This window comes from Mugil cephalus, chromosome 14, assembly GCF_022458985.1.
Source record: "Mugil cephalus isolate CIBA_MC_2020 chromosome 14, CIBA_Mcephalus_1.1, whole genome shotgun sequence".
Classification (NCBI taxonomy): domain Eukaryota; kingdom Metazoa; phylum Chordata; class Actinopteri; order Mugiliformes; family Mugilidae; genus Mugil; species Mugil cephalus.
This window is the reverse complement of record NC_061783.1, coordinates 18,426,828-18,437,200: the sequence shown is the minus strand read 5'-3', so window position 1 is coordinate 18,437,200 and position 10,373 is coordinate 18,426,828. Positions and strand designations below refer to the sequence as shown.

The 10,373-nt window shown below is 38.0% G+C and overlaps 1 long non-coding RNA gene across 1 annotated transcript; it reads right to left on the bottom strand.

The window, feature by feature from the left end:
* Positions 1–2,481: 2,481 nt before the first annotated feature.
* LOC125020395 lies at positions 2,482–6,086 on the bottom strand. Its single transcript, XR_007114201.1, has 6 exons — positions 5,962–6,086; positions 4,544–4,712; positions 3,113–3,199; positions 2,865–2,970; positions 2,718–2,758; positions 2,482–2,615 (listed from the first exon to the last, which is right to left on the bottom strand). It is a non-coding gene; the product is annotated as an uncharacterized LOC125020395 (long non-coding RNA).
* Between the last annotated feature and the right edge of the window lie 4,287 nt (positions 6,087–10,373).

Genomic DNA, 10,373 nt, shown 5'->3' with positions numbered 1-10,373 from the left:
TGGGAAAGGTTATGCTTAAAATACCTAAGCAACCCTTTTGTTGTTCATCAACTAAGTCACTAAGCTTCACGTTAACTTCTCTAGCCAATGTTTCATCAGTTCTATAAAATGGGGTTTTTGTCTCAGTTAAGACAATGTGATGTTTACAAATGTGTGACTTTATCCATTTAATTCCTTGTTCAGTATATATTATTTTTCTATCTTTAAATAAAGGTGATTCATAGTTTTTTATTCCAACAGGGAACGTGTCACTCTGGAGAAAAACTATTTTGTTCCTTGCCTTCTTCATTTCTGGTACTTTCGATTCTGTCCATATTCTGTCTTTGTGCTTTCCAATTAATTTCTTTATCAACTGCACAACTTTTCCCTTGAAAAGTCCATGTAAAGTAACTTTTAAAAGCACTGTTTCATCTTCATGGTTTTTCAAGAATTTGAAAATGTCACCGAGAACGTCATCCAATTTCATATTCTGCCCATACATCCAGTTACTATCCCGTATATAAATTTGATTTTGAGTATAAACCCAACTCCCAGCATGCACATCAAAATACCGTATTCCCACGTAAAGTTGCTTTTTCAAAGTCCAAACCTGAGATTTAGTAAGAGATATCCCTTTTAATGCTAAGCTTCCATATGTTCCAGGAATGGAGATGGCAGATATTGGTGTATCATCAGGTATCTTCTTCATCCAGTCCGTGTTATAAGAGCTTACATCTAGATCTGGATTGTTATTGAAACCTGTCGAGGAACCTGAACAGTAGGTCATTCTAATGGAAGGAAAGACATGAGACTTGCTAAATAAAATCATTCTTTCAGTCAAAAAACAAAGCTTTGAAGAACTTTTTAACAAGTAAGCAATGTAATCTGTAATATTATACTGGACTTACATAGAGAAAAGCCACAGGTAATGGTGGATGTCCATAATTGGTTTGTTGTCTAATCTATGGTCCGGTGAACTCAGGAGGATAGTCCAGCTTCGTGTTGTAAAAGTTTAACGTTTTTGTCTCAGTTTTTGTCTCAGCTGTCAATTTTTCCAAAAGTTGCACTTGCCCCAAGAAGCTTTCGTCATGACTGTGACAAAAAGACAACTGTCTCCCTTTGCAGTGAGCTGCAGTCACAGGGACCAAAAAGATTAACTCTCTTTTGCATGTTTGTATGTCTTATCTTTTGAGCCGGACAGAGAGACAGACAAAGGAGACAATGTGAGTTTGTAATAAAATGTGCCGTTAGCAACAGGCAGTTAGTTCAGCCTGCTATCTTTTATGTACACTGCATGTAAGAGTCTTCACTACAGCCCCTATTACTGCAGTACATATGAAGACACTACTGCCTAATATTGGATTTCTTTTTGCTTCAGGTTTTGCACCATTAGGAAAAAAGATCTGGTTATGACTGACCTTCTTGAGTTTTGGTATCATACATTTTAGTGTTTTTTTCCATATGTACCTATTTCTTGTCTTTCCATATGCAGTTATTATACTTGTTGCTGATCTTTATATGTGCATTGTTTATTGACATCTTGTGCTTGAACTTGAGCTTGAAAGCTACAGTTAACCAACTAGCTTAGCTTAAATACTGAATAGAGGCAAACAGCTAGCCTGGCTCTGTGATAAAACTCGCCTGGCACCACCCACTCTACCTCATTTAATCCTTTTAGAAAAACAATAACTGCTACGTGTCTCCTAGGCCAGGTACAATTACTTCAAATTACTTGACATGACTCCAGTCTATGGCTAAGTGAATGGGTTTGTTGCTAAGGTATTACAAACAAGCTTCAACAAATTTATATGTTTCCCAAAGTATGAATTTATGTTAATATAACCAGGTCTTAATCAACCTGTGACATTTATCTGCAAATAAATAAATAAATAAAAATATCTCAAGGCCTAGAGTCACTACATGCATAGAATGACACATACACACTCTTCACTCTTGGTTTTGTTTTTATTATTATTCAACAGAATTTCATGTCAGAACTTTACAATTTCAAATTTGTTTTAAACCCAAAACCAAATAAATACATAAATCTCGCCAGTAAAAATGTATAAATGAATACTTAATCCTGGGTGGGCACTGGCAGAGCACAATCTTGGTTCTGAGGACAGTCATCACAGCAGTGTGGTATGGTGTCCAACAAAGCAGAAAGGCAACTACCACCACAACAATCTGTCTCATGGCTCTTTGCCACTCAAACCCCCTCACAGATGTGAAGCAAATACTGGATTGTCAAACCATAATAGGGCAACATGATGACCAAGGGGACATTTCTACCACCATATTGTTCACTACACACAGACAGGTTTTAATGATCCACGAGGGGAATTACTTGGTCACAGTAGCTTAGTTGCACACAAAAGAAACACTCCTAAAAACCTCAAGTAAAAAGAAAGATAAAATAAAAGTATTATCTTGTAAAATAAAATCATCATTATGTGAATGAACTAGCCTGCTTTTACTTCAGAGGGAAGACAAAGGACTTGATAAGACTGTATTGTAATAAATATTTAATTATTATTAAACAGTATACATTTTGGCCACAAATGTTTTGTTTCAGTTCCACTTTTGTATTGGGCACATTCAAAACGTACCCACTTTGAGCATGACTTACACTGCACCTGCAAAAAATGAAAAATAAGTGTTATGTTACCAAACTGCACAACTATTTATATTATGTATGAACAAGCAAATTAGCAAGCACACATTTCATTATACTTTACCATTTCTATCCTGCTCTTATCGGCACAATCTTCAACATTCCCTAAAAACATAGATTTCATAAATTGTGAACTGCACATACAAAGCACATTTCTGTGATCAGATGAATAATAGTAAAAATCATAAAATTTGTGTCTGACATCACTGACCTGTGAATTGAAGTAGGGCACAAGCCATGTCAAACCGGTCCTGGCCAACTCATGGTGATGTGTCAATGTTGGAAACATTGACATGTTTCATCTATTATTCTGCAAACTGGGAAAAAAAAAAAAAAAAAAAAGACATTCAGGAAGGTGGTGTCATTGTGAGTTTTACAAACATTTCCCTTATGCATGAAAAATGTTCTGGTTTTGAGTTTGTATAACAATAAAAACAAAGCAAAACGAATATTTCTCACCATCAACACCAAAATGCCAACGCTCCATGCGTCCACCTGTTTATAGTGTGGCATTTGTGTTTGGAGCCTGCCATCTTCAAGTAGTTTCTAATTATTGTCATAAAAGAGAGAGCAGAAAAACATACACAATATTCATACCTCAAGAAAATAAATAAAGCAAAACGCAAACATAAAATAGTTCCGCCCATGGGAATCTTCATTGGCCAGTGGATCAATGACTACAAGGACCCTCTCAGACATTTTGACAATCTTGAAATGTTCAGAGCATTCAAGTCATTCAAGTCATTTTCCTGTCACATTAATGTCATGTAATTTAATGAAGCATATATTTTCATCCAAACTGGCAAAAAGCATTATAAAGAAAAATAGTTTAAAACAAACCACTAAGATCCAGTGATTGGCAAAATTCACAGGGCACATCCATACATCCTCCACTAGACACTTCACAATATGCAAACAAGACCTGTGGTGGGCTGAAAAATAACCAACAGGTCAAACGAGAGCAACTTTAACAATTTAAACAAGGAAACACCTCCTCATGCAAAAAAGACGGGGGGATGACCAAACTTGAACAGTGTACAGATCATAATCTCGGACTCCAATACCATATCCTCTAATTGAAGATTAAACCATGTTTTCCAGGCATGCACAGCTGTTATCGACATATGATCTTGTCCTATCAGCCTGAGACTGTCAAGCAAATGTGCTTGAAATCTGACTCAATGAATATACATCAAAATGACAGGATATATTGAACAGCCATTGAAAAGGTTGTATGACAGGCTTTACTCTTAAATGCCACAAATGTAAAAACGTTCAACTTGTCTTTTTTGGTTTGTTACTGGCTTTTTTATTTGGCAACCAACAAATAAATGGAGGAAACTTTGTCATAACCACAACATACAGTTGTTATAATATTAATGTGTTCAGAAGAAGGGAATAAAGAAGGAAGAAAGGAAAAAAGCTTGAAATCCACATAACAGATTTTATGATTTTTGTCCATTTTTTGATTTGGATGTGTTCCCAATGTATTGTCAAGTATGAATTCAAAAGCTATTATAGGGGCTTTAAGCTTTATTCACATTTTTAATCACACTGATATTATTTTGAGCACAGTTGTGTGCATGCACTAGGGGTGGGTATTGGCAAGGACTTCATGATACGATACGTATCACGATACTTTAGTCGCGATACGATACATTATTGCGATTAGGATATTGAGATATATTGCAATATTCTACATAGTTCACAGAGAAATTTTAAATGTGATATTTCGCCATATTTTTTCCCCACCCCTAGCATGCACATGAGGTGAAATCCCGTTTCTGTTGAAAAATTTCAAACATTATATATCATTATATAGCTTTCATAACAGTTAAAAGACATAAATGAGGAAACAACTAGACAGAATATAAAACTCAAAAAACGTACTCGGTTATCAATGTCGTTACTCATGCCTTTCCAGTAAAATCTGGAGGACATGGAGTTCCTGGTTTTGAGGAGTGTCCACCCACTGGGGTGCAGTGAAACTCCACAAAAAGTTTCCTGGCATCCTCCTTAGTTTTAACAGCATTTCGCCTCCCAAAAATGAGCTCGCCACCTGCAATGACAGTTCATTAAAGAAATAAAATCATTAGACATTTAGGAAATCTCTCAATGACAAATTGCTTTGCAGTGTATTGCAGATACTCACCGTTCACACTGAACTTTGCAGTGTACCTTCTAAGATTGAGTTTCTGGGGTTTGCCAATCCGAGGAGGGTATATTCCATTGACCAGGAAACTGAACACCTCATCCCACATTTATTCCATTATTTAAACAGTGACTCTGTGAGGACACTAAAAAAAACTTTTGATGAGGGAAGAAACACTTACAACTTGCTTACAACAATTTCAACTAATTGCAAGTAAACAGTAACACATACATGTATAAAAAGCTGGGATTAATTGAACAGTGGAAGTGAATATTGACTCCAAATGAACGCATTGGCAGTAGCAAGTACTGGCAGCAAATATGCTCCTCCTCTAAAATTGTGTTGAAAACACAAACTGGGATTAATGAAACGGGTGGAATGTGTTGAATATTGGCTTTATGGTAATTACATCAAAACTTGGACACATAAAAATGCCAGTTTTACAACACAAACTATTGTGTTGTAAAGAATTACAAACCACTACTTGAAAATATGCAACTTAACATACATTACATCTTGGGTAACTCTTGCCTTGTGCTTAGCTCTACACAATGTGCATGATAACAATGGAAGTTCTATACTTATTGGTTCCCCGAGTTCAGGACTCTCAACACAGCATACGTACATACTTGCACACATAAAAATGGCAGCAACTACTACTAGAAAATATGCAACTTAAGTACATATTAAATCTTAGGTAACTCTTGCCTTGTGTTTACCTCAGTGATAACAATGGCAGTTTTCAAGTTAAGGGCCTGCGACACAGTGTACATACTCAATAATTATTCAATTATTTGTATCCATCAGCAAATTAAATATGCAAAACATCAAAATACACATACCTTGTGTTGGGTAACTCTCGCGTTCAGACAAGCGAGCAAAATTTTATGGGCGTGGCAGTGATGACATAAAGCGCATGTGCGGAACCGCAAAGTAGCTAAATACAGTCTAAATAAAACAGCTTCTGATATACAAAAAAAAGTCAAATAAATTTGAGCGCACTGAAATCATTTAACACTGACTACATAGGTTTGTCTGTGAAAAGTCTTAACAATATGCTTAAATCAATATTGAACTGATTAGCAACTGCGTCGAAATATTCCAATTTAAACACAAAAAAATTAACAGTCACAGTTTACAAGGCATATGAGCTTACCTTTTTCAACAGATGAATGATTTAGAGTCTCCTTAAGTACTTTTCTCTGGTCTAAATATTATTTAGTTTTTTTCTTTTAGACATCTGACTTCTGACACGTTGTTCCTCTCTGTGCAGCAGGTTCCTAAAGGAAAGACCTTTCCACGCGCAATCGCCACCTAGTGGCAGTTGCCACAAAGCGAGTGCCAACTGCTGAAAAATGTAGAAAAGATGACAAGCAACCAATTTGACTCAACCTGGGCTATATGTCTGATAATCAGTTATGCCAGTAACACGTTATTTAGTAACGCATTACTCTAATCTGGCTACTTTCCCCAGCAACGAGTAACGTAAAGAGTTACTATTTCCAAACCAGTGATCAGATTAAAGTTACTTATCCAAGTTACTGTGCGTTACTATTTTTCCCACTTTAAAATTTTTGCTTTCTTCTTGGGTCTCGGGGAGTAAGCCACAAGTCAAGTTTTCAGCATGAGGACAACTCACATATAATACCACAAAGGTAAACAACAATGGAGGGAGGAGAGACATCCCCCCAAATACCGCCACTGTAGTAGTGGATAGATGTGCAGCTTGGAGGCCGAAGGGTCAGAAGTTCGCTTCCCCGATTCCACTTAAAAGTCTCTACCTTGGTTGAGTACGTTGGTGAGACAATGCTGCCTTTTTTATAAAAACATTGACATAGATATATTAGGACTCGGCTATAGACCCCTTCACGGTTTGTAAACAATGTGATGTTTTTTGAGGGGCGGGGCTTAACTGGATGCAACACATCTCAAACCCTATGGCCTGTAAATCGTGGTTAGCATATTTCAATGGACTGTTTCGGCAAGAATGGACGAGGGAAACACATATTTTAGAGAATATACTAATACACTCATTTCCCGAGACTGTGAGTGTTATTTTAAAAAGCTGACTCTGTCTGAAGGGACTTCATTCACTGATGCCTACACTCTCACTCACTGGCTGGAGGATATTAATAGATCCAAAAATACAGCAAGACAGCATTTTTATGGTTGAAAGTGACAGTGTTCACCTCAAGCTTCCATGTGTTCTGCCTCTGTGACGTCACAGTGATGTAGGCCACAAAGCAGTCTACCGGTTACATGGCGTGGTGAAGATGGAAAGTTTCGAACAATAAAGTGGCAGAACGGGATGAGTTGTGCCAAAAAATGTGCCGTGTGGGTTGTTTGGGGTTTTTTTCCGGGTGACCAGACGCCCCCGATTTCTGGGGACAGTCCCCATTTTGGATGGCCTGTTCCCCAGCTAAAGCCGTCCCTGAAAGTTTTCCCAACTATTATAGTGAGAAAAAAAAAGTTGCGCACAGACTACAATTTTACGGTAGCCAGTCGTGTTGCTATTGAAATTACAGACATAACGGTTTCAATATGTTTAAATACATACAAATACATTGATAAGATTGAATTCTTTTCTATATATGTATATATATATCCAGATTTTCACACCAGCAGGCAGTAATAACATGGGGCCATGCAAACCTGTCTTACTACTAGTGTGGAATTATTCTACAATATGTACTCATCACCACAGAAAATAGTCCATCCTTAGTGCATTAATTCCTCTCTCAACCAGTAGAAAATGTTGTGAACGTGTGATTATGTATGAAAAAAAATACCTCAATACACCGCTCATTAAAAGAAGCCAGATAGATGTTAAGTAATTTTTTGAAGATAAATAAGAAGCACAATAACCAGTGTCACTCATTTTTCAAAATTATTTTGTGATAGTGTTTATTTGCACATGTATGCTTTGTATATGATAATTTAGTGCAAAATTACCATTTTGGCCCACGACTCTCCCCCTGGCCTTCCACTGGTAAGAATTTGGCACCCTTTTCTCTGTTACCTTATTCCATCTTTTTTATGTAACCTGACAAAAAATAACTGTGTATCTGTGGGAGCGTTTTGGCTAGCATCCAAATTTTATTGTAAAATATAAAAAAAGACAGTGTATGTTGTCTTTGTTGTTTTCAGCCAATGAAGCTAAGATTTGAGTTTGAATTATTAAACTAAATTCAACAAGTTATTAAATATAAATGACAATTTTATAAAAAGAAGTTGACAAGCTAAATGTCCCGCCATAAATGTGTGATTTAACGTTTGTGTAGTGTATTAAATAGTTATTTGAAGACTGACAAAATCAGTAAATCATATGACAACATATTGCTATTTTTTTCATTTTATTCATGTTCATGGCACCAAACACAATTCTTCAGTTTTCTTTAGGACTTGATATGATCACCTTGAGTGTGAAATACATAACTTGATTTACCCTCATAGACAATTACGACTTTTGGCTTTGGCCTAATCGCTATTTTAGGAGGGATGTTTTGAAGAATGACAGGAAATAAATCAAGTACAGCTGCTGGTGGATTCACCAGGTGTGGTTCACGCTGTAATGAGTCAGGTTCTTGTCCATGCTCATATTTGACTTAATTATCTTTGAGTCATAATCAGACACTGGCCTTGCTGCGTCTTTTATCTCAAACTCCGATGATGACTCTGAACTTTTGAAATGTTGTTTGAGATCTTGTTTTTGAATAGTCTACAAATGCTGGCAATGTTTTGTCTGGTTCTGGTTCGTCTGGTGGACTCTCTGGTTTGGATTTTCGTTCTGAATTTTGCACATTTTCTGTTGATTCTGGTGCAGGTGTTAATTCTGAATCTTGGCTTGTCTCTGGTGAGTCTAATGGAGTCTCTGGTTCGGATTGTGGTTCTGAATCTTGCCCTGTTTTCCGGCGATTCTGGTGTCGTCTGTGCTTCAGGGTTTGGTTCTGCATCTTGCACAGCTTCTGATGAATCTGGTGTTGTCTCTGGTTCAGATTTTGCTGCTCAATCTTGCACAGTTTCTGGTGATTCTGGTGTAGGTGTTAGTTGTGAATCTTGCACATTTTCTGGAGATTCTGGTGTCTTCTGTGGTTCAAGATTTGGTTCTGAATCTTGCACAGTTTCTAGTGATTCTGGTGCAGGTGTTAATTCTGAATCTTGCACATTTTCTGATGATTCTGCTGCATGTGTTACCTCTGAATCTTGCACAGTTTGTGGTGATTCTGGTCCAGGTGTTTGCTGTGAATCTTGCGCAGTTTCTGGTGAGTCTATCCGAGTCTCTGGTTCGGATTTTGGTTCTGAATCTTGCCCAGTTTCTGGCGATTCTGGTGTCGTCTGTGCTTCAGGATTTGGTTCTGCATCGTGCACAGCTTCTGGTGAGTCTGGTGTTGTCTCTGGTTCAGATTTTGCTTCTGAATCTTGCACAGTTTGTGGTGATTCTGGTGCAGGTGTTAGTTGTGAATCTTGCACGTTTTCTGGAGATTTGGGTGTCTTCTGTGGTTCAAGATTTGGTTCGAATTGCATTTGGTTTCTGGTATATCGAATTGCACATTTCTGGTGATTCATTGTACTCTGCTTGCACATTTGTGTGTTCAGGTTGTGAATCTTGCGCAGTTTCTGGCGATTCTGGTGCAGGTGTTAGCTCTGAATCTTGCACAGTTTCTGGTAAATCTGGTGCAGGTGTAAGTGCTGGATCTTGCACATTTTCTGGTGATTCTGGGACAGGTGTTAGTTGTGAATCTTGTGCATTTTCTGGTGATTCTGGTGCATGTGTTAGCACTGAATCTTGCACAGTTTCTGGCGATTCTGGTGCAGGTGTTAGCTCTGAAGCTTGCACAGTTTCTGGCGATTCTGGTGCAGGTGTTAGTTGTGAATCTTCTACATTTTCTGGCATTTCTGGTGCATTTGTTAGCTCTGAATCTTGCCCAGTTTCTGGCGATTCTGGTGTCGTCTGTGCTTCAGGATTTGGTTCTGCATCTTGCACAGCTTCTGATGAATCTGGTGTTGTCTCTGGTTCAGATTTTGCTTCTGAATCTTGCACAGTTTTTGGTGATTCTGGTGCAGGTGTTACTTGTGAATTTTGCACATTTTCTGGAGATTCTGGTGCAGGTGTTAGCTCTGAAGCTTGCACAGTTTCTGGTGATTCTGGTGCAGGTGTTAGTTGTGAATCTTGCCCAGTTTCTGGCGATTCTGGTGTCGTCTGTGCTTCAGGATTTGGTTCTGCATCGTGCACAGCTTCTGATGAGTCTGGTGTTGTCTCTGGTTCAGATTTTGCTTCTGAATCTTGCACAGTTTGTGGTGATTCTGGTGCAGGTGTTAGTTGTGAATCTTGCCCAGTTTCTGGCGATTCTGGTGTCGTCTGTGCTTCAGGATTTGGTTCTGCATCGTGCACAGCTTCTGATGAGTCTGGTGTTGTCTCTGGTTCAGATTTTGCTTCTGAATCTTGCACAGTTTGTGGTGATTCTGGTGCAGGTGTTAGTTGTGAATCTTGCACGTTTTCTGGAGATTCTGGTGTCTTCTGTGGTTCAAGATTTGGTTCTGAATCTTGCACAGTTTCTAGTGATTCTG